A 22,142-nucleotide genomic window follows, 5' to 3' on the forward strand; every position below is an offset into this window, starting at 1 on the left:
TTGGAGAAATGAAGCTGCCGGAATGTTGGCTACAGAGCAAAATGCTGCAGCACGAAGCGGCAAGCTGCAGGCTCCCAGCTGGCTGCCTTGAGAGGGGACCACGTAAGACAGGAGCAGCCATTGAGGCTGGTGCTGGATTTCAGGGCCAGAACCTGGCCAGCGGCTGTGGCCCCCCAAAACCAGCAGCAGCAGCAGCAGCAGCACCATCACAGCTGGCCAGTGCAGGCTAAGCAGCCGGCTGCAGGAGGGGAAGCCGGGGGACGGACAGGCAGTGGCTGGAAGCTGTCGTGGAGGTGAGGGGAATGAGAAGGGGGAAGGAAGAAAGGAACAGAGGCACCAGAGGGACTTGGAACAAAGGGGGAGCGGGGTTCTGGTCACACTAGTGTGAGCAGCGCAGGAGGAGGCGAAAGCGCGAGCTTGAGTGAGAGGGAAAGAAGCAAGGGCGCAAAGCTACCCAGAAGAGGAGGAAGTGGGAGATGCGCCGCTTCCTGTAGAAAGCACGATGATTGAAGACAAAGCTGGGTGGGGACTAGTCCCTGGGCTGCAGGCGCCGCTGCTACACACGCACAGCGCACAGCGGCGGCCGCTCCGTGGCAGCTCCTACTACTGCTGGGCTGGGCGGCGCGGGGCGGGCTGCGCGGGGCGGGCTGGGCGGGCTGCTCCGGGGCTCGCCTGCACACTTCGGCTCCCACACAGGAGACCCGCCGCTCTCTGACCAGCCGCGGGCGCTAAGGTAAAGGGGACGCTTTTCCGCTTGCTCCTTTTTCCGTGAGAAAAGGACCACCGCCTACGGTTTTTCGGGCCAGATTTCTGAGGGAAGATAGGGACTTGGCTTCAGGATTGGGGGAAAAGGATTAGGATGGGTTCTTTTAGAAGGGCTTTTGAGAATGATCAAATTTGTAGCACATTCGCCTTAAAAAAAAATCATTGGCGTCTAGCTTTAGTGATTCGTCAGGAAAGCACGCTCCATGCAAGGAGCCCTTTGCATAGTTCTCTTGGAAGAAAAGCAGGGATCAGTTGAAAGGAATTGGGGCTCTGAAGCTGTGGGCTCATCATCTGAGCGTGGCAGTCCCCTCATTTTGAGGGCGTAAATGGTGGAAAATGTTGGTTGCATTATCTTTCTTACATATTTCACTGAGGTGTCTTCTGTTTTGCAGTATAATGACTGATTTTAGTCTTTTTCTTTCTGTTCTTTCTTTCTTTCTTCTTTCTTCCTTCTTCTTCTTCTTCTTCTTCTTCTTCTTTTTTTTTTTTTTTTGTTAAATCCTTTTGTACTCAGGATTTGCCAACAAAGACTGGAATAGCGTATGCGAGGGGCAATATTTACCATTTAAAAAAAAGGTGTCTTCCTCCCTGGGCTCTGTGCAGCTGCTTTCAGGGTAGCCTCAGAAACAGCTCCCATTTGCCAGTAGGTCTCCTCCTAAAGTTGCATCTTTTCTCAAAGGAGCCTGGCGGGTTTAACTTGTCCAGAATCAGATATATATGGATTTGATGTTTCTATGGATTTTATTCATCTGTAGGTCAAGACACATATTAACTTCAGTGAGGGACAAAATGTGGAAGTGGAGCAGGGTTATTTCTTTACCTCTATGCGCTGTAAGCAGAGCCAGATAGTAAAATCAGAATGCAATTTTGTTCTTTGCTTATCTTGAGCCATGGCTCCTGTTAATGAGAGCCCATAACCATGACTTGTTCAGATTTATGAATGATACGTGAAAGTCCAATAAATAGGTCTAACAGACTGGAAAATGACATTGTGAGATTTCTTTGGCAGGATATGGAGGAGGAAGAGTTTAAGACCCTAGTGAAGCATGATTTAAGAAATTAAGCTTTGTCTCCAACAGAAAGTGTGGGTGAGCAATAAATGGTCATTGATAAAAGGTTTTTTTTTCCTTGAATTTTTAGAATGAAAGGATTAGAGGATTTTCAAAGGAAAGAAGGAATTGCTTATAGTGGAGTAAAAAATAGTAGAAAGGTCATATTTAGACACTCAGATTCTTAAAATACAGTTTTTAAATCCTACATATGCCATTGAGAGTGAATATGCTTCCTCCTTTATCACCATTCTCAATTATGAAGAGCTGTAAGCCCTTTTTTAATGCCATCTTTCTGAAATCGATTTGGTGTCTCAAAATTTGTGGTGTAGCAGCACGTTTTCAGAGATAAGAATCCTTAGTCACTAAAAAAAATGTCACTTTTTTGAGCTTACTTATTAAATTAAACTTGTACTGTGCCTAAGGGGCAAAATATCGCTGGTGTGGAAACCATGGAGTTTCCTTGTGGATTCATTGAATTTAATCAAACCTGTAGGCGAGATAAGTCATTCCCTTTCTTTCACAGTTGCACCTCCCATTTCCCTCCTAAAGAATAAAATATGTAAAGATAATCTTCCACGGAGGAGATGGAGGGTAGATCTTGGATCCAGAATGCCCCTAATCAGAGTTCCATGATCAAGCCGCCTATCATTAAATGAAGTAGAAAGTTGGGAATCTGGGCTGTATGAGGATGGGGCTCCCCCCTTGGTCCTTACTCGTCTATGGGCTGGATATTCAGTCGATCGTGCTAACACCCTGCTTTGTTTGGGGATGTGTACACAGTCTGTGTTATTCTCCTCTGTGTGTTTCACAAGAGTGAGAAAATGAAACCTTGGCCCTTAGGCACAGGGGAGTCAAAAGGACCCCCCATTCTCTTTCACAAACAGCTGAGAGTTGCCTATTTTCTGCACCACACAAAACATTTCCTTAATTGTTCAATTCCATCTTGAAGCACAACATTAGTGAGTAACAGCTGATCAGTAACTGCGATGGTAAAAGGTTTAGGAAAAAGATAAAAATGCTTCAGTGCTATAAAATGAGACTCCTTCCACTTGTTCTGGCCATATGGAATATTGAAAGACATAATGCTTTTGCTCAGAGTATTCCGGGGCCTTTGAGGGAGTCGACCTACACTGAAATTTTAATCATATGTTTTTTTTTCCTGCCATATGGCCAATGGCTGAGTGGAAACATGACTCCCATTATTTTGTGGCCAGCCCTGGGCCTCATATGGTAGGCACGGAGTGAATGTATTTGGTTGATGGACTTTTTTAGCTCACTTCAGAAGGCAGGTCTAACTTTTAAGTATAAAAGCTCTATCGTCAAAGCAGAAAGCCAATTCAAAAAGACAGCTGTGGGTAAAATAAAAGAACATCGAGGAGTGAAAAGAACACGGGCTTTGAGAGTCAGGCAGATCTGCCTTTGAATCCTACCGCTGGTTTTTACTATTTGACCCAGTACGTTAACGTATAAACTTTAGTTTCTTCATTGTAAAGACAAGCTAATAGTGCATAATCAAGGTTTGATTTTTGTTTGTGTTGTGGTGTTTTGGTTTTGCTTTTGTGTGTGACTATGTGAGTGCGTGGTACCTAGTAGGTACTCAGATGTCAGTTTTCCTTCCCTGGTGGCATAAGGAAAAGTTAGCATGTTGTCCGCCTTTGCTACCACCGCCAAGGTTCCAGGAGACATTTTTTTTTTCTTTATTGGGGTAAAATATGTATAACATAAAATTTCCCATTTTAACTATTTTTAAATAAATCTTCTGTGGCATGAAGTATATTGCATTGTTGTATAACCATTACCACTTATCCACCTGTAGATCTTTTTCATTTTCTCAAACTGAAACTATTCCCACTAAACAATAACTCCCCATTTCCTTCTCCCCACAACCCCTAGCAACCGCCATTCTACTCTCTGTCTCTAGGTACCTCATAACACGTGGAATCCTGTAGTATCTATCTTCTCCGGCCTGACTTCATTCACTTAACCGTAATGTCTTCAGAGTTCATACATGTTATAGCAGGTGTCAGAATTTCCTTCTTTTTTGGGGCTGGATAATATTCCATTGTGTGTATATGCAATGTGTTGTTTATTCATTCATCTGTTGGACACCAGGGTTGCTTGCATGTTTTAGCCGTTATAAATAATGCTGCTGTGATCATGGGTGTAAAATTATCTGTCTGAGTCCCTGCCTTGACTCTTTTTGGGTACCCAGAATTGAATTGCTGGATCAAATTGTAATTCTACTTAATTTTTTGAGGAATGACCATACTGTTTTCCACAGTAGCTGTACCGTTTTACAATCCCATAGCAGTGCACTGGAGTTCCCGTTTCTCCTCACCCTCACCAACACTTGTTATTTCTTAGGGACTTTTGTTTTTCTTGATCGTAGCCATACTAAGGGGTATGAATTGGTATTTCTTTGTGTTTGACATTTGCATTTCCCTAAGGATTAGATGTTGAACATCTTTTCATAGGCCTAGTGGCCATTTGTAAATTTTCTTTAGAGAAATGTTTACTCAAATCCTTGGCTCATTTTTTAATTGGGTTGTTTTCAAGGAGACATTTTAAAATGGATGCATCTTAACACAGTGTGTCCTAAAGATCCTGATTATAATATTTGAATTTCATCTAATGCATATACCAGTATTATCCCTGCCCAAGTAAAAATACTTCTCTCAGAAGTAACTTTTAAAATCAAAAGGAGAAAGTAAGAAAATCTTCATAGCTCCTGATAATTGGTGATATCAAGAACCTGATAGTGAAATCCAGTCCCTTATTGTAGACAGTCACACTAGTGACACTTCTGGTCACATGTGGCATTGTCCTTCCAGTGTCTTTCTAGTTTCTTCTCATCAGCTGGATGAGAAAGAAATGCTTAATAGTTGGCAGTGTCAGGAAAAGGGAAGAGCATCTGAAGTGCTAAATTGTTTTCCAGCTCTTTATAATGGAGAGGATTAACCTATGGAGAAGGGGCTATAATCGTTAAATAACAATAGATTTCTGAGAGAGGTTTCTACTAATGTAATGGGATTCTAATCTGAATTTCACTTTTGAAAATGGAGAATCCTTCTGGGTTTCATTTCTCACTACAAATTTCACCCCTGATTCTGAAACTGGTGAGGCAGTGTATGGCCAGGGCTGACGGGAGTTGGACAGGAAGATGAAGGGGGACTCTGTTAAGAGAAACAATATCTGGGATTTATGGTGTTGGTTAGAGGTTGACCTTGAATGGTTTGAAGAGCTCCTGAATGATCATATGTGAAATTCTTGTAATGGACTCTTTGTGTGTGTTGGTTGGTTGAATAATGAACCCCATTTTGTTTACTTTGCAAATCTGTTTTTTCTACAATTACTGGGTTTACTAGATCCAGGTGGAGAAGGGAATTACAGAATTATGTTAAGACTTAACCCCTGGCCTGTGACCTCATGGAATGGTACAACTGAAAAAGACCTGGGGATGAGCTTGGCATGTATCAAACTCTCCATGGTGGATAATAGAAGTGGCCCAGAATTTAAGTTACCTTTTTAGAGTTGCACAGATGATTAATACCTTGCGTTCCAATTCTATCTCCATTTCATCTCCCTCCGTGTTAGGTCAAATGGACAGAGAAAGTCTTTACACTTTGTCATTTTTAAAATTTTAAGACAAAATTATTTTCTTTAAAAAGAAGACCATAATGTTTAAATTTAACATTCTATATAAGTATGCAGTTTCTGCATTCAAATTTATTTCAGTGTAAAGATGGCACAGTGGAATTTGAGATTCAGATTTTCAGGTAAGAGCATTAGAGATGTATAATGTTCCCCCAACCTCTTATGTTAAAGAAAATAAGTTGTATTTAATGGGAGTCATTGTTCAGACAATCCCTAGGGGACTTCATTAAGCATTAAAAAGAGGGAGCTCAATCTTAAATTCTGGTGATAACATGTTTCTTAGAAATGGTACCACTGTATGCCAAGGTTTGAGATATGACAGGATCAGCTCTTTTATCTCTTGGCAAATATATGTAAACAGTTAAGCTCTTACTGGAGAGGCTTGGGAAAACCAGTCCCTTGACTCCTTCCTCCCTGTTTCTTTGGCCTTTATTTGTCTCCCTGCAAGCCTGGTTGTCAGGGTCAGACCTTCCCACAATACTCTCCTCAAGCACCTGGCATTCAGAGCTAATAAAGAAGCTCTAGAGCTGGGTTCTACTGCAACATCAGCAGGGCCATTGTTATTCTTCAAAACCCCTTTTCTTCTTTTTTTGAATTTCATATTTTACTATCCCCTATGCATTTTCAGTAAATCCATTAAGCCCAAGTCCTACCTTTATTTATTACAGGTGACCTTGCTTTTGTTTGTCTGAGAAGGCATATATTACAGGCTTCCTCAGCCTCATTACTTACCATCTTAAAATTTCTCTGTGTCTCCGTTTATTCTCTTTCCCTGTCGTCCTAGGTCAAATTAACACAGCCTTTTGCTCAAGCCATGAGTAAACTCTACTTGCACTCTCTTTTCCATTTCCTTTTACATTTAGGGGACTATGTTCTGATAGTAATTCTATTCCTTTCCTACGTATTTGGTTCCTTCCCTTTATTGGCCCTTTCCTCTTTGCCTGCAGGTGTGATTAGTTCACACATATAAATTTAAAATTAAACCTGCCGCCAACAAAGCTTCCCCTTGACTTTTATAACCTCTACTAACTTATTCTCTCTCTAACCTTAGGGGAAGATAAATAGTTTTCCCACTACCCTTCTAAGTTCTCATCTGGGAACCGTGTAACAAAAGGAAGATTAAAAAGAGAAAAGCACACAGGTTTATTAACATGTTATACCTCATGTATAACCAGGGAAAAGTGAGTAACTCTCAGCGGTGGCTTAGAATTCAGGCTGAAATACCATCTTCAGCTAAAGACAGAGGAGGAGAAGTGGAGGAGGCCAGTTATGGGGAGGTGACCAGGTAAAGTATGGTAAATAAGAGTAAGATTTTTTATGCACTCTTAAATTCATGCCTATCTACTGACTAGAGTCTAGTGATTTAGTCATCCTTTCCTTTCAGGTAGGAGAGAGAGTCACCCTTATAAGTGGAGATTTCCTTTATAAATGTAAATTTCCCTTACACAAGCAGTAACTTCTAGTCTGTTTTCAGAATTTCTCCTGTGTCTGCTGTTTCCCAAAATAACCTGCTCAAAATAATCCTTATGTCAAGGAGGCATATTTTGGGGTGGCACATTCTGTCACCCTTCATAGTTCTCTGGAGGCTCCCAACTTCCCCACTGACTCCCAGGTTCTATTCCCTAAATATGTTTGTTCTCAAGATTTGAATTTTCTGCCCCTTAATTTCTCCCTCCCCCTTTATCAAATCTTTTCTATGATTTCTGTCATTATCACCATGCAGGTCAGTTCCAAATCTGATCCTTCATCATGATCACTCATCTGCTTTCTAAACTTGTACATCAAGCACCCTACAAACATTCAAGCCACTGAAAATGAAACTTAATGTCCAAATCTGTGCTTCCATTGCCTTTCCCCACTCAAAACCAGCTCTTACCTGATTCCCTGACTATTAGTGATACCCCATTCTCTCAGTCCATCATTTATAAAATCTCAATTTCGGTGTTTCTCAAAACACAGTCCAATCCCATTATAGCCAATCCCATAGCTTTTTGCACTGTCATTGGGAGCATATCTTGACACTATCTACTCTTTTCCGTGTTGATAACTGGTGTCTTAGTTCAGGCCCTCCTAACCTCCAGCTAGGCTGGTTAGTTTGTGTTCTTGCCTCTCCCTAGAAAAACTTTTCTACTTCCTCTACCACACTTCACCCCACGTCTTACTTCTCTGAATAGCCAAATTCCATTTGTTCTGTAGATGCTACTTCTTCCATGAAGCCTTCCTGCATTTCTTCTCTACCCTCCCCAGTAAGAAACAATCTGTACTTCCCCTGAAATCTTTTGTTCTTTCTTCACAGCAGTTAGCACATTCTAGTGTGTATAATGGCAGTCTGCATTTTTTCCCCTTCCGCCAGCTCTTTGAGGACAGTGGCCACACCCAGTTCTATCTTTGTCTTTCTTATAGTACACAAATACAGTTTTATGGGGGTTTTTTGTTTGTTTGTTTGTTTTAAAGATTTTATTTATTTATTTGACAGAGATCACAAGTAGGCAGAGCAGCAGGCAGAGAGAGAGAGAGGGGGAAGTAGCCTCCCTGCTAATCAGGGAGCCCAATGCAGGGCTCGATCCCAGGACCCTGAGATCATGATCTGAACCAAAGGCAAAGGCTTTAACCCACTGAGCCACCCAGGCACCCCTGTTTATTTATTTATTTTTTTTCCAAGATTTTATTTATTTATTTGACAGACAGAGATCACAAGTAGGCAGAGAGGCAGGCAGAGAGAGAAGGGGAAGCAGGCTCCCCGCTGAACAGAGAGCCCGATGTGGGGCTTGATCCCAGGACCCTGAGATCAGGACCTGAGCCGAAGGCAGAGGCTTTAACCCACTGAGCCACTCAGGCTCCCCACCTGTTTATTTGTTTTTAATTTCAGATTTATTGTGGTATAATTGACAAAATGGTAAGATATTTAAAATGTACAATGTGACCATTTGGTACATGTATACATTGTGAAGAGATCCTCACTATTGAGTTAATTAACACACCCCTCACTTCACATATCTGTTATTTTGTGCATGTGTCTGTGTGTGTGTGTGAATATTTAAGTTCACAAATGTAGTTTGTTTATAATTCGTTTATTTAGTGAACTTTCTTTTGTCACTTATTTTTGTCACTAGGATAGATATTCTAGGAGCTCTCTAGGAGCTCAGAAACTACAGGGGAAGCAGGCAAATGCTGACATAATTACACTCCAGTTGGTCAGTGTGTCCACAAGTCTTAACTGCATGTCTGCAATGTGCCACGTGTCCTGCAAGGGGCTGGGGAGACTTGGATGAACAAAACAGGCCAGTTCTTTGTTTTCTTGGAACTCACATTCTAGTGTTGGGAGAGATCCAGTAAACATATAAACAAATGGCTTTTAGATCTGGCTGCATATTCAATATTACTGAGGGGTACTTTAGGAAAAAAAAAAAAAGTACCCAGGTCCCAACCTCAGCCCAGGCTGATTAGATCATAGCCAGGTGTGGACCCCATCAGCAGAAACATGTTCTAATACAAGAAAATATGTGGTAGTGAGAAGTGTGGAGATGGATGAAGATAGAAACAGGTTGAATGATGGAGATTATGCATATGATGGTGGTGGTGATGGGAATGTGTAATCCCTGAAGACCCCTCTAAGGAAGCAACATTTGAATTGAGACACGTGGTGAGGAGAACACCATGTGAGGATCTGGGGAGAGAGGGTTCCCAGGCAGGTGCAGGTGCCTTCCTGATGTAAGGATGTGGTGAAGTCCCAGAGGAAATGTTCTTTTCATCTACGTGTATAATAATCTATGAAATCAGTCTTTCCTCTCCAGAAAGCAGCTTTTGCTTTAAACTAGGCAGACTCCAAATGCAGCACACTTGGTGGCTCTGTTGAGTACTTGGTCTGGGTTAAATTTTATTCAGATCAAATCGATTTACACAGTCAGGAAGACTGCTTTGTTTAATTATATTTTTCTACACTACAGTCGGCACTGCAGGGCTTGTTATCTGAATTAAATGCCAATGTTATTGTTTAAAATAACCTTAGGAATTTGGTATTATCTCTTAGATGAACAAAGTAGAGAAAGCAATGATTTCTGTCCTTAATTCTGTTTGGGGGAACCAAGGAAAACCTTGCAGAGGAGTCATTCAAACCACACAGAGTCAAGCGCTTGCTCATGGTTGAACGAGCAAAGCTCAACACCTTTCAGCAATCAAGTTGAGAACTGGCATTTGCCTGGCATGCTGTTTGTGCTGCTGTGTGCTGAGTACTTTATGTACATTACTGTTTGCCATGAGTTTTAAAAATCACCCTATGAGATGGGAAGAGTGTTTTTCTATTAGGGCACTTTTGGCTGCTGGTAAAGGAACACCATACAAAAATGGCGTAAACGATGGAATTTGCCTCAAGAGGTCCTGAAGGAAAGGTAACCCCAGAGTTATTCACAACTGGGCACTGTTCTTACCAACCTGCATTCTTTCCTTCCCCCTGTTCTGACATCTTCAGCAGGTGGGTGCACTCTCTTAGGCTTCTCCCTTCCCCACGCTGAGGTGGCTGCTTTCAGACTAGCGGCTGGATTTCAGTATCTAGAGGCACAGTGAAGGGACTCATTTCTTTTCACGTACCTCTTATTAGTGTGACAGAAAAGCTGCCTCCAGCCGAATTCCCCTCACAGTGCACATGCCTTATCTCGAGAGACTAGGCAGATGGAACCGCTGTGACTAGCTCACGTGAGAGCTTCTCCTGAGGCAGTGGGGGTGGAGGGGGAGGTGGGGGGGTGGTGAGGTGGGGAGGTCACCCTTCCTCTCCGGAGAGCACAGCCACCAGATCCCAGAGAAAAGGTCTGATTCTGTTAGCAAAGAAGAGGGAGTTAATGATTATCAGGTAGGCCATGGTGTCATGGAGTCCGACACCATTATTACTCCCGGTTTATAAGGGAAGATATGAAGGCTCAAAAAGGTTAAATAACATCAAGATCACACAACTTGGACAGTGTTTCCATGCATTTCCCGTTGAAAAATACATAGAACTTTTTTTTTTTCATGGTGGTGATCTAGGTAGATTGGAGAACGAATCCTGAAAGAAAATACAAAATGGCTAATGTGAGACTTAGTAAAGAATGGCCTTCTAAACATATCATTCCAGAAGAAAATACATCAGGTCCTATGAAGCAATAAGAATATCATTTACTGCTGGGGCACCTGGGTGGCTCAGTGGGTTAAGCCGCTGCCTTCGGCTCAGGTCATGGTCTCGGGGTCCTGGGATCGAGTCCCGCGTCGGGCTCTCTGCTCGGCAGGGAGCCTGCTTCCCTTCCTCTCTCTCTGCCTGCCTCTCTGCCTTCTTGTGATCTCTCTCTGTCGGGTAAATAAATAAAATCTTTAAAAAAAAAAAGAATATCATTTACTGTAGACAACAATTAATTTAGTCTTGCATTATCTCCATTGTGAACACACACACACACACACAAATTTAGTTTTCCTGACTGGTCAGTGAAATCAATTTGATGTGAATAAAATCCACTCTGGGCCAGGACAGGAGCTAGAGAGGTTAAGGGCTCTGTGTATGGCGCCTGTTAGACTTAAATGAAAGCTTGTTTTCTCTCGAGAGGTGTGTATTACAGCACCTGTACAAGAAGAATGACTCATCTCTGGAATTCCTGATTATGAGTTATTTCGAAAATTGGTTTTCACTTTCCAACTCTGGAGGCAGCAGTCACTTCCATTACTGTTGTCTCTTCTTCATGGTTCCTACTTTCCACGGAGGTGGTGGGTGTATTTGAGAGGCCCCATATGTGAGGCAGCCATAGTGGAAAGGGAGAATTTTGAAGTGGAATTGCTGACATTACAGTGTTTTGACTGCCTGTCTTGAGGTGTGCTTTCTTTGCCTCCTCATCAGGGCAAACTAAGGATTAATAGTAGGAGTACCTTTTCTGTAATAAATGATGGAGTGCTTCCTACTCATATTTGCATTTTTAAACAAGAGAGTAAAGTTAATTTCTAGGCTTTGCCAACAGAACTCTGTTTAAGAAGGGTGTTTTTCTGATCTGTACAGAAATGAGAAAAATTGTGAAAAAAATTTAATAGGAAAAAAAATCTATAATTTTAGAGTCTTTTTGGAGAATTGAGCTGGTCCTTTGCTTTTATTAAAAAAAATCTCATAGGGGCACCTGGGTGGCTCAGTGGGTTGAGCCTCTGCCTTTGGCTCGGGTCATGGTCTCAGGGTCCTGCATCGGGCTCTCTGCTCGGCGGGGAGCCTGCTTCCTCCTCTCTCTCTCTCTCTCTGCCTGCCTCTCTGCCTACTTGTGATCTCTCTGTCAAAAAAATAAATAAAATCTTTAAAAAAAAATCTAAAAAAAAACTTATAAAAAAATCTCATAAATGATTGTTGTATTTAGGGAACATTGCTGTGGATGGACATTAAAGTGGTTTCACTAAGAAAAAAAAAACTTGCTATTGAACAGCCCCTAGATTTTAATTAAAATAATATAAAAGGTAGAGTGAAAATTTCTTGGTTAAAAAAAAAAATTACTTGTTTTTTACTGTGCCTTAATCCTCAAATATAGGCTTAATACACAGGCAAGCATAGTAGTTAAAGAACACCAGTTTGGAATCAGAACCTCTTGAGCAAGTTACTTTCTATGCCCCTGGTTTCATCACCTATAAAATGGGAAATAATAATGACAATACCTACCTCACAAAATTGTCAGGAGAAAATAATATTAAAATGTTTATGTAGCATAGTGCGTGACAATATAATATAGTAACTATTTAGTATATAGTATATAGACAATATATAGTATATTTAGTATTTTAGTATATTTAGTATATTTTATTATATTTAGTATATTTAGTATTTAGTATATAGACAATATAGTAACTATTTAGAAGTGTAGCTGTTCAATTATTATTGTTACCACAGAGCTGGAGTAGAGCATCTTTTAATCTATCAATGGGATTCCTATCAAATTCTAGCAGAAGTGATTGTTGGCCCAACATGAGTCACAGGTACAAAGAACTTGGAGTAAGGAATCACCCGAGGAGGCCTTTTTCTCTGGGGTAGACAGTTGTCGATGTTTTAACTTTGGTGTCTACTCAACCTTGCACTGTTTGTCCAGTAATTTATGCCCTCAGTCATAAATATTTCCTGTTTTCCTTCTGGATTCATGATAGGCTTACTTTACACTTCTCTGTCCACATTAGTTAAGTGTAGCCACATCTCTTGTAGTAGCCAGTAAAATGAGGGTAGAAGTGCTCTTTACCACTTCCAGGAAGAAGCTTCTGAGAACCAGGATGCTATTGCTGTCCTGGGCAATTGGCAGTGGTAGAAGCACAGAAATGGGGGCTCCACTCTTAAGCCTGGGTCTTGGGGTAAAGACAATATGGGGGGGTCCTGTCCACTGACCTGTGATGCGCATGTAGTGAGAGTGAGAAATAAACTTTGGTTCTACACCAAGATTTTGGGGTTGTTTGTTACCATACAGTATAATCTAGCCTATCCTGACAGATTCATTCTGTTTATCCCTTCAACCTCTAGAGGAAAAGTATATTATTGGTAACAGTACATAAAATATGTAGCCATTGGGAAACCGTAATTTCTAACAACTATTTTGTGTGTGTGTGTGTGTGTGTTATGTGTTGTGTTCTATGTAAGCATCAGGAGATAGAGTTTTAAGTTAAACAGATTTAAAAGTTTCCATTTACATTTCTTTTAAAGTAAGGTTTATATCCAATTCATGTGGAGGAAAACTGACCTAACAAAATTACCAACCTATTTTTTTTTTTTTTTTTAAGAGCGAGTCAACCATCTTGCCCAAGTCAGGACTCTTGAGTTCTAGGCTCAATGCTGTTATTGGAAAATGGTCCCTTTCATTGAGAGCTTACCTAGAATGATGCCTTATGAAGCAAAGAATCTTTCCAAGATAACAGACTAAGCCACACCCATGGCCTTTGTCTCTGAAAAGAAAATGGTCTAGGATTCCTTAGCCCTGTGGCCCTGTTCCAGTTATAAACAATGACACTTGCTACATAGAAGGTCTTAAATAATGCGTATTGTATAAATGAATGGAAACAGTCCCAAGTTTTTCCAAATGTCTCGACTCTTCCATGTTGGCACTTTTAAAGATTTATTTATTTGAGAGCATGTGTGCATGCCTGTGTGCAGGGTGGAGGGGCAGAGGGAGAGAGAGAATCCCACACGGATTCCACGCTGAGGGGCTCCAGTTCACGACCCATGAGATCATGACCTGAGCCAAAACCAAGAGTGGGATCCTTAGCTAACTGTACCACCCAGGCACCCCCATGTTTAATGTTTTTATTTTGGACATTGGTTTAAAAACATCTTGGTACTAAAACTTACCTGTCTTCTTTTGTAACACTTCGCATGTGGCTGACCGTGTGCCCACAGATTTAGGCTATTTTATTTGATATTTTTCACTGCCGCTTTTATTTCACTTGATTATTTCATTTGGGTCTCTAAAACATTATGAAATACCTTAATTATTTAAATTAGGGACAGATTAATTATCTCCAGTGTACAAACTCAAATTAATTTCATTATTAACCCAAGTTTTAAATTGATTAATCTTGGAGCGGTTAAGGAACCAAGTGGGGTTTTTTGGTCATCCTCAAGGAGAAGGGCATATTTGATTTGATGAATCTCTCTCCATCACAGCAGTTATGCTAATAGGGGCAAGAAATTTGCAAGAAAACTTTGAATAGCTTTTATAAACCACCCAGAAATCGGTGTGTCTGGGGCTTCTGGGAGAACAATCTGTGAGTCATTTTAAAAAACAAACACACTCATAATCACAGTGCATGTTGTTACCATGGTAATTAGGCCTGTTGAGTTGGCTTGCTTATGTTCCTGTCAAGAGAAGTGGGGGAGAGGAACTGAGAATTCAGAGCTTGGACTATGAGCTTCTATTTGCCTGTTGCAAGAGAGAGTTTAGGGGGTTCTTGAAAACGTACTGGCATAGTCATCCTAAGAGGGAAGTGAGGAAACTCTGGCATCCTGCCTTTGTTATTGAATATAAGTTAGCCATATTAGTGTCGGGTGTTGTGATTCACAGGAGAGAAAAGGACCATTTGGTGTTCTCTTGGGGAGAAGGCAGGGGGAAGTAGGTGCTTTATCTGATGTATAATTATATATAAGTCTCTAAGGTCTACCTAGGGAAGTGTCTTGTGTGTAGGTCCACAGGGCTCTAATGATCTTCTAAAAGATACCAGATACCACGGGCAAAATGTTAGAGTGGATTAAGGGATCTGTTATTAAGTGTGTTATTCTAGGGGCACCTGGGTGGCTCAGTGGGTTAAGCCTCTGCCTTTGGCTCAGGTCATGGTCTCAGGGTCCTGGGATCAAGCCCTGTTATCAGGCTCCCTGCTCAGCAGGGAGCCTGCTTCCCCCCCCCTCCCCACCTCTCTGCCTACTTGTGATCTCTCTCTGTCAAATAACTAAATAAATTCTTAAAAAAAAAAAAAAAGTGTGTTATTCTATTATGGGTAGACACTGGTTTCAGAGCTGATCCCCAAGGAGACGAGGTTTCTTTTCTCTAATTTATGGAGTAGATGTGACTTTTTTATCTTGGACAGTCCTCTTATAATACAGGCCCAGATGAGGGAAGTTCTGTGAGCTCTGACAGATCGGTCACCATTCCAGAAGAAAGTAAAATCAAAATACAATGTTTGTTTGAGGGGGTTACCTGGGTGGCTCAGTCGTTAAGTGTCATCATTCGGCTCAGGTCATGATCCCAGAGTCCTTGGGATCGAGCCTCGGATCAGGCTCCCTGCTCAGTGGAGAGTCTGCTTCTCCCTCTTCCACTCTCCCTGCTTGTGTTCCCTCCCTCTCTCTGTGTCAAATAAGTAAAATCTAAAAAAAAAAAGTTTGTTTGAGGATAATCAACAAAGTTATTGGGCCACTGGACTTAACAGTAGGAGTGAGTCATTATGATTCTATCTGAGGGACAAACAATAGCCTTAAATTAAAGATATGAGTTAGTGCACATGAAGCTGTTTTTAAATGTTTCTAACTTTACTTTAAGAGGTCTAGGTATCCTCTTCAATGGAAAATTTTAATATGTTGACTAGAGTTTTATTTTTTTGAGAGTAGTCCTCGAGCAGATATTAAAGCAGATTTTATTTAAAGCTAAAGAACTTTTCTGTATTAAAACTATTTTTCAGAAGCCTTGAAATAAAGTGCCATGAAGTGTGATGAAAAGGTCATACAAACTCAGGGAGTTGGTATGTGATTTATGCCCTTGAGAAGATATAATAACTACTTCTTGAAATTGTAGATTTCATTTTTTCTCTCATATATGGACAGAAGGCAGTGTTGCTCAAACTCTATTCTCTGCTATCTTAATTTTCTTAAAATTACTAAACCATGCTTAACTTGAATTTTTTTTTCTGGTAAAGTAATTCATGGTGATTATTGAAAATTTGGAAAATACTTCAATTATAAAGAAATGATCCCCTCTGTTGATTAGGTTGGTTGAACTGCATGTAACAGAGGCTTGATTTCACAGTGGGGCGACAGAAGTTCTTTCTCTTTCACTTAATAACCCAGAGGTGGGTGGGTCCAGGGCTGGAAACATAGCTCTGTTCCCCAGGATCATCCAGGGACCTAGGCTTTTTCTATCATGTTAGTCCATCGTTTGAACCTGTTACTCTTGCTTTTTGATCTGAAATGGCTTGCCCTAAGGATCCACTTATGACCACCAGGAAGGAAGAACGTTGGAAAGGCGAGGGCATGGCCCAAAAGTTGCACAGATCATTTTTGCAGCGGTCCCACTGAACTTTGTCTCATAGCCACACACTTTGAAGAAATGGAGGCTGGGAAAAGTAGATATCCTTGACACGTAGGACTCGTACCTTAAAAATCTATTATAAACCTAGAAGAGCAGAGCAGATACTGGCCATATCTAGCAATTCCTGCTACTTCCATTATCCCTATAGGATAGAAGGAGCAATATGCTGTTTACATTTTGATGTACCTTCTTCCAATCATTTTCCAGATTGATTATAACATTTTCCAGAAAGATTATAACATTTACTAGAAGATATTATTTGTGATATACTAGAAGAATATTATATGTGAAAATATAAAGTGTATTTGAAAAATATATCTTAGAAAATATACTGAGGTCACACTATATATACTTTTGTATTTTTTCACATTACTTTATATCATGTGTATTTTTCCTCATCATTTAAGGTTTTGTGTCTATTGTTTCAAAGGTCCATTATGTAGAGTTTTTGTTTTACTTAATAAATTATATTACTTGTATTTAGGCTATTTCTAACACCTTGGCAAAAATTCTTTGTCTACCTTTTGGATTTTTTTTTTTTTTTTAATAAAGTCAAGGAGTGCTATCACTAAGACAATGATTGAGAATGTATTTGAAGATCTTGATGAAAGAGTCAAACTATTTCCCTGGGAGGCTGCTAGCACCAATAATGCTGGGCCCCGACCCCCCTTGAACAGGCTTCTTTTGCAAGTCCCACTAATCATTGTTATCCCTAGGGTTCATTCTCTGGAAGCAGATTGGTTTTGGCCCTTGGCTTTTTTATTTTTCTTTGCTGACATCAATCATGAGATAATGCTTTCCTAATAACTTTGGCTCATTTTAAAACATATGATCCCTTCCGGTCATCTGGGAATTTAATTGGTTGGGCTGAGACCCCAGCACACCTGGCAGTCTGAAGTCACAGGAGATCTTTATAGACATGGATATTCATTTGGTTCTAGGACCCAAAGTGAATTTCACTCAACATTCTCCAAAGTCACGTGGCCAGGGGTGTCCGTGTCTCTGCTTCTAAACAACCTACACAATGTTAGACACTAAAGATGCTTTTATAATTCCCAAGTTGTCCAGATCTACCCTCTAAAAGGGCTGGATACACACAAGTGGAAATCCAGCTCTGTTCATAGCTCCTGGAACAAGAACGTGTTCTGCCGCTGTCCCTTTGGTCCTGTTGGGAGCAAATCAGGTTAGTTCAGGGAAGAAAACTTCTTCTTAGTCATCTAACTCAGGCATCTCTGTCACCAAGAACTCTGGTTCCCTTAGGTTCCAAGCCTACTTTATGTTTCATGTTTTCTGACAGGCCAGGGAAGTTCACAAAGAGATTTTTTTTTTCCACATCTGCTTCTTATTTATTTATTTATTTATTTGACAGACAGAGATCACAGTAGGCAGAGAGGCAGGTAGAGAGAGAAAGAGAGGAGGAAGCAGGCTCCCTGCTGAGCAAAGAGCCCAATGCGGGGCTCGATCCCAGGACCCTGTGATCATGACCTGAGCCGAAGGCAGAGGCCTTAACCGACTGAGCCACCCAAGCGCCCCACATCTGCTTCTTAAAAGAAAAAGAGTTAACACAGTGTTTGTGTCCTGGCTCAGAAATGCAAGCCTCTGAGACCCTCTGCCCTTAGAGCTATTCAGCCGTTACCACCAAACTCTATTTACAGAAACACTCATTTGCTTATTCAGCTCTTATGTATCATGTTATTTTTCCTTTTTATTAAGGAAAAAACAAGAAGCATTCATTTTCCTCTCTGCTTTCTCAACAGCCCAGATCTGCCAGTGAGCCTCAGGCTTTGGGAACTGAAGAGGTAAGAATTAAGGAATATTTTCTCCCGGGATCTTCTTGAATCTAACCAGAACTTGAAACAGAAAAAAATATCCTAACTGATCCTGTAGACGAATGCATTTAACGTGTGATGTTTATCAATAAGAAATATGCATAGAGGCTTTCGCAAAATTAGCAGGACTTCAGGATTTAAGAAAAAAGCAGCTACCCTTGATAATAGTTAAAATCAGATGTCTTGCCCAGATTTTCCCATTTTCTTCTAAAAACCTGAGTTGGAGAGCCTTGAGGTCATAGCCTGAAAATGTATTCCTATGGCACCAAACCTGATTGATCAGTTGCGGCTATTGAAGACATACCCTGTGCAAGACAGACATCATAGTAGATTAGATCAGAGAAGGGTAAGCCCTGTTCTTAACAGACTGGTTATAGACATTGTCACGACTTTTCCAGCAGCAACAAACAATAACAAAAGGTCAATCTGATGCTGTAGGGCTTTCTTCTTAAAGAAGCTGACTTGGCTTTTGAAAAGAGCTAAAGCCATCTGAATCTGGTTGTAGACTTGAAAGGTCTTCACATTGCCCTGACAGGTGATAATGTGTTTGCCCTCCCTGACCTATAGTCAGCGACGTGGATTTTCTTCCTATTTTAAAATTTAACCTCATTAGGAAAAATTTCAAGCTTTTTCCAAAATAGAATAATATCATGGACTTCCACATCCCCATCACTCAATTTCCACAACTGTCAACTCATGGCCAGTATTTTTCATTTATCCCACACCTATTTCTCTTCTTTCCCCCACTGGACTATACATCAGTTGTTTGAATTTGGTTGTTGGATTTTTAATTGTTTATTTACATAACTATTTAGTGATTACAGAAGAGTGCTAATAAAAAATCCTACCTCCCTATAACCTGATTTAATTACTAGCTAGTCTTTTATCATGTATTTATTCAGCAAGTTTTGAGTATTTGCTAGTATTAGAAATTTAGAATCTCTGGTGTAGATGGGCACCTGGGTGGCCCAGGCAGTTGAGCATCCAACTATTGGTTTCTGCTCAGGTTATGATCTCATGGGTTGTGAGATCGAGACCTGAGTCGGGCTCCACACTTAGCAGAGAGTCTGCTTGAAGCTTCTCTCCCTTTGCCCTTCCCCCCCATTCTCTCTCTCTCTCTCAAGTAAATAAGTAAATCTTTAGGGGGAAAAGAAAAGGAACCTCTGGTCTAGAGCTTATTAGAAGAAAGGCCTGTGTGAGTGTGCTTTAAATACCATATATAGCTACCCCATAGTGAGGTTCTTTTGGATTTAAGTACTTAGTATCTTACAAATGAGTACGGAGCCATCCTTATATTCTACCAAATATAGTAATCCCCCTTTGTTTGTGGGGGATATGTTCCAAGATCCCCCAGTGGATGCCTGAAATTGCACGAGTACTGAACTGTATGTATTCTGTGCTTCCTCATACACACACACATACACACACACACACACACACATATATGATAAAGTTTAATTATAAATTAGGCACAGTAAGAGATGAACAACAGTAATAAAATAGAACATTTATAGCAATATATTATATTAAAAGTTATGTGACTGTGGTCTTTCAAAATATCTTACTGTATTGTGCTCACCCTTCTTGTGATGACACGTGATGATACAATGCCTACATGGGAGAGGAAATGAAGGGAATGACATAGGCATTGTGGCGAAACATTAGGCCGGGGATCACCTGCTTCCTCGCAGGTGACCAAGGGCCACTGAAACTGCAGAAAGTTAAACCTCGGATGAGTGGGGACTACTATATCACTAATAATGAAGATGGTCTTATATAAGTATTTGATGTTCTCTGTCTGATGTTTGTGTTGATTTCTTTCATGCTAATGAATGGACTTAAATTGCCTGGACAGTCCAGGCAGACTTGCTCCATGGGAGTTGCTGGCAGGTTGAATGGGACAATTCTTCCTTGTACTCTTCAGTATTCTTGTTCTTGGCTCACAAAAGGCCGATGGCATCTTCCAGTCATTGTGATATCCAGAGCACCCTAAGGAGACATTGAGGACTACTGTGTCTTTGCACACAACTTTAGAGGGGTTGTCATTTTCCATTCTCTAGCATTTTTGCTCCATGCAAAATTACAGATTTCACTTGTGCTCAGTGGTTCCTTATACAAGTGGTCATGTGCTAACAAACTAAAGAAAGAAACAAAACGAAGTAGACATGTAAAGAAAAATGGTGTTTTGTGCTACTGGAGGGATTTTGAGCAAATTTGCTCTAGTACCAAATCTGTTTTTTTAAGTCTATATAGAGAATTAAATTAAACACTGGGTAAGAAATGGTCAAATATTGGGGTTTAGAGCAAAATACTACTAAAGCATCATGAAAATTGAAAAGCAGCAGTGATGAAGGATATATTCTTGTTTGCCGACGTAACAAATTATCACAAACTTGGTGGCTCAAAAGCAATAAAAATTGCTGTTCTGTAGGTTTGGTTCTGGAGGATGGAGGGATCTCACTGGGCTTAAAGCAAAGTATAATAGAGCTCCCTTTCCTTTTGCAGGCTCTAGGAGAGAATTCTAGAGTTTACCTTCCTCTGTCTTCCAAGCCAATAGCATTGCCTCTCTGTCTTCTACTCTATCTACATCTCTTAACTCTGAACTCTTATTTTAAGTCCCCATGTGATAAGATTTGGCCCACCTGAATAATCTGGGATACTCTTCCCTTCTGAAAGTCCTTAATTCAAAGTCCCTTTTCCCTTGTGAATGTCACACATTCACAGGTTCCAGAGATTAGGACATGGACTTATTTGGGGGCTATTCTGTCTGCTACAAAGTGAAAGAGATTAGTTGTTCAGAAAAGCAGAAAGGCCTCAGGTACCTGAGGTAGGAGTGTCTAACATTTCATCGTGAGGGGTGAGACAGGGTTAGGGTTCCCAGATTGCTGAAGCAAGTTCCTGTCTTGACTCTGTAAATCCTGTTTATAGACATAGGCCCTGAAGGCTTTTGCTTTTCTTGGAGTATCTGGCATTGGATCTGGTGGACAGGTTGAAGTCCCACAGCTTCTTTCTTGGCCAGACCTTTTGGTACTATGGGTGTGGCCTCTGGAGAGCATGCTGATTCTGGAGTTCTTCTAACTCTGGGGTGTTTGCCCACAATGTGCAGGTTCCAAGGTCTTTGAATAGTACCAAAGAAATGGGAGATTTTTATTTCATGCTGTTATGTCTGCCTGTCATATTATGCAATATTTATTAGGCTCTAAATGTAGAAATTGGAGGAAAAAATAACATAATATCTTAGAACCTCACTGTAGTGGTATTTATTATAGCTAATTTCAAAGTATGGTTTAATTTCCATCATATATCAGGTAGGTCATCCCCACAAAGTAAGAAACCATTTCTTGCCTCATGAGTGAAATAGACCACTGAGTTATTTTTTGAAAATCATCTCTGGAGTAGAATGTTGCTGGAAATTTTTGCTGGAGATTTTCAGCTATTTTTGTAGCAAATCCCCTCTCTATCCACGTTTAGATTCCAACAATGCAGATCTGAAGACCAAACCTAGGACTAGCAATAAGTAGCAACCATCCTGATGTGTCCAAGACTGGAGGTTTACAGGCACACAGAACTTTTGGTGCTAAAACTGGGCTAGTCCTGGGCAAATTGGGACCGCTGGTCACCGCACCAGATGTCTAACAAGTGGCTCTAGTGGAAAGTAGCTGTCATGTCCATGAACTGTTAAAAGAGAAAAATTTTTTTAAAGATTTTGTTTTGAGGGTGCCTGACTGGCTCAGTCAGAAGAGCAAGAGACTCTTGATCTCAGGGTTGTGAGTTTGAGACCCGTGTTAGGTATAGAGACCAATTAAAAAAAAAATTAGATTAAATAAATAACTAAATAAAGATTTTATTTTAAAAGTAATCTCTACACACATTGTGGGGCTCAAACTTAAAATCCCGAGACCAGGAAAGTAACTCACTCCACCGACTAAGCCAAGCGCGTACCCCAAAATAGAAATTTTGATTGAACTAGGTAATGACAACAACCCCCAAGGTTTGGGTTGAAGATAGAAGTGACTCCTACTCTTAGAAAGTCTGTATCCACATACACGTTTGCCCAAACCAACTTAAAAAAAAAAAAA

The 22,142-nt window shown here is 40.7% G+C and overlaps 1 protein-coding gene across 2 annotated transcripts in view; it reads left to right on the forward strand.

Moving 5' to 3' along the window:
* The first annotated feature begins 522 nt into the window (after positions 1–522).
* The window catches only part of GNG2 (G protein subunit gamma 2), a 116,032-nt gene continuing 94,412 nt past the window's right edge, over positions 523–22,142 (forward strand). Inside the window, exons 1-2 of one of the 2 annotated variants that reach the window (XM_047737496.1) lie at positions 524–733; positions 17,992–18,033. The gene's annotated coding sequence lies outside the window, so the exon portion shown is untranslated. Of the gene's footprint in view, positions 734–17,991; positions 18,034–22,142 lie in introns of both variants that reach the window. The other variant, XM_047737497.1, reaches the window with a different exon arrangement.

Source organism: Lutra lutra, chromosome 7, assembly GCF_902655055.1.
Source record: "Lutra lutra chromosome 7, mLutLut1.2, whole genome shotgun sequence".
Lineage (NCBI taxonomy): Eukaryota > Metazoa > Chordata > Mammalia > Carnivora > Mustelidae > Lutra > Lutra lutra.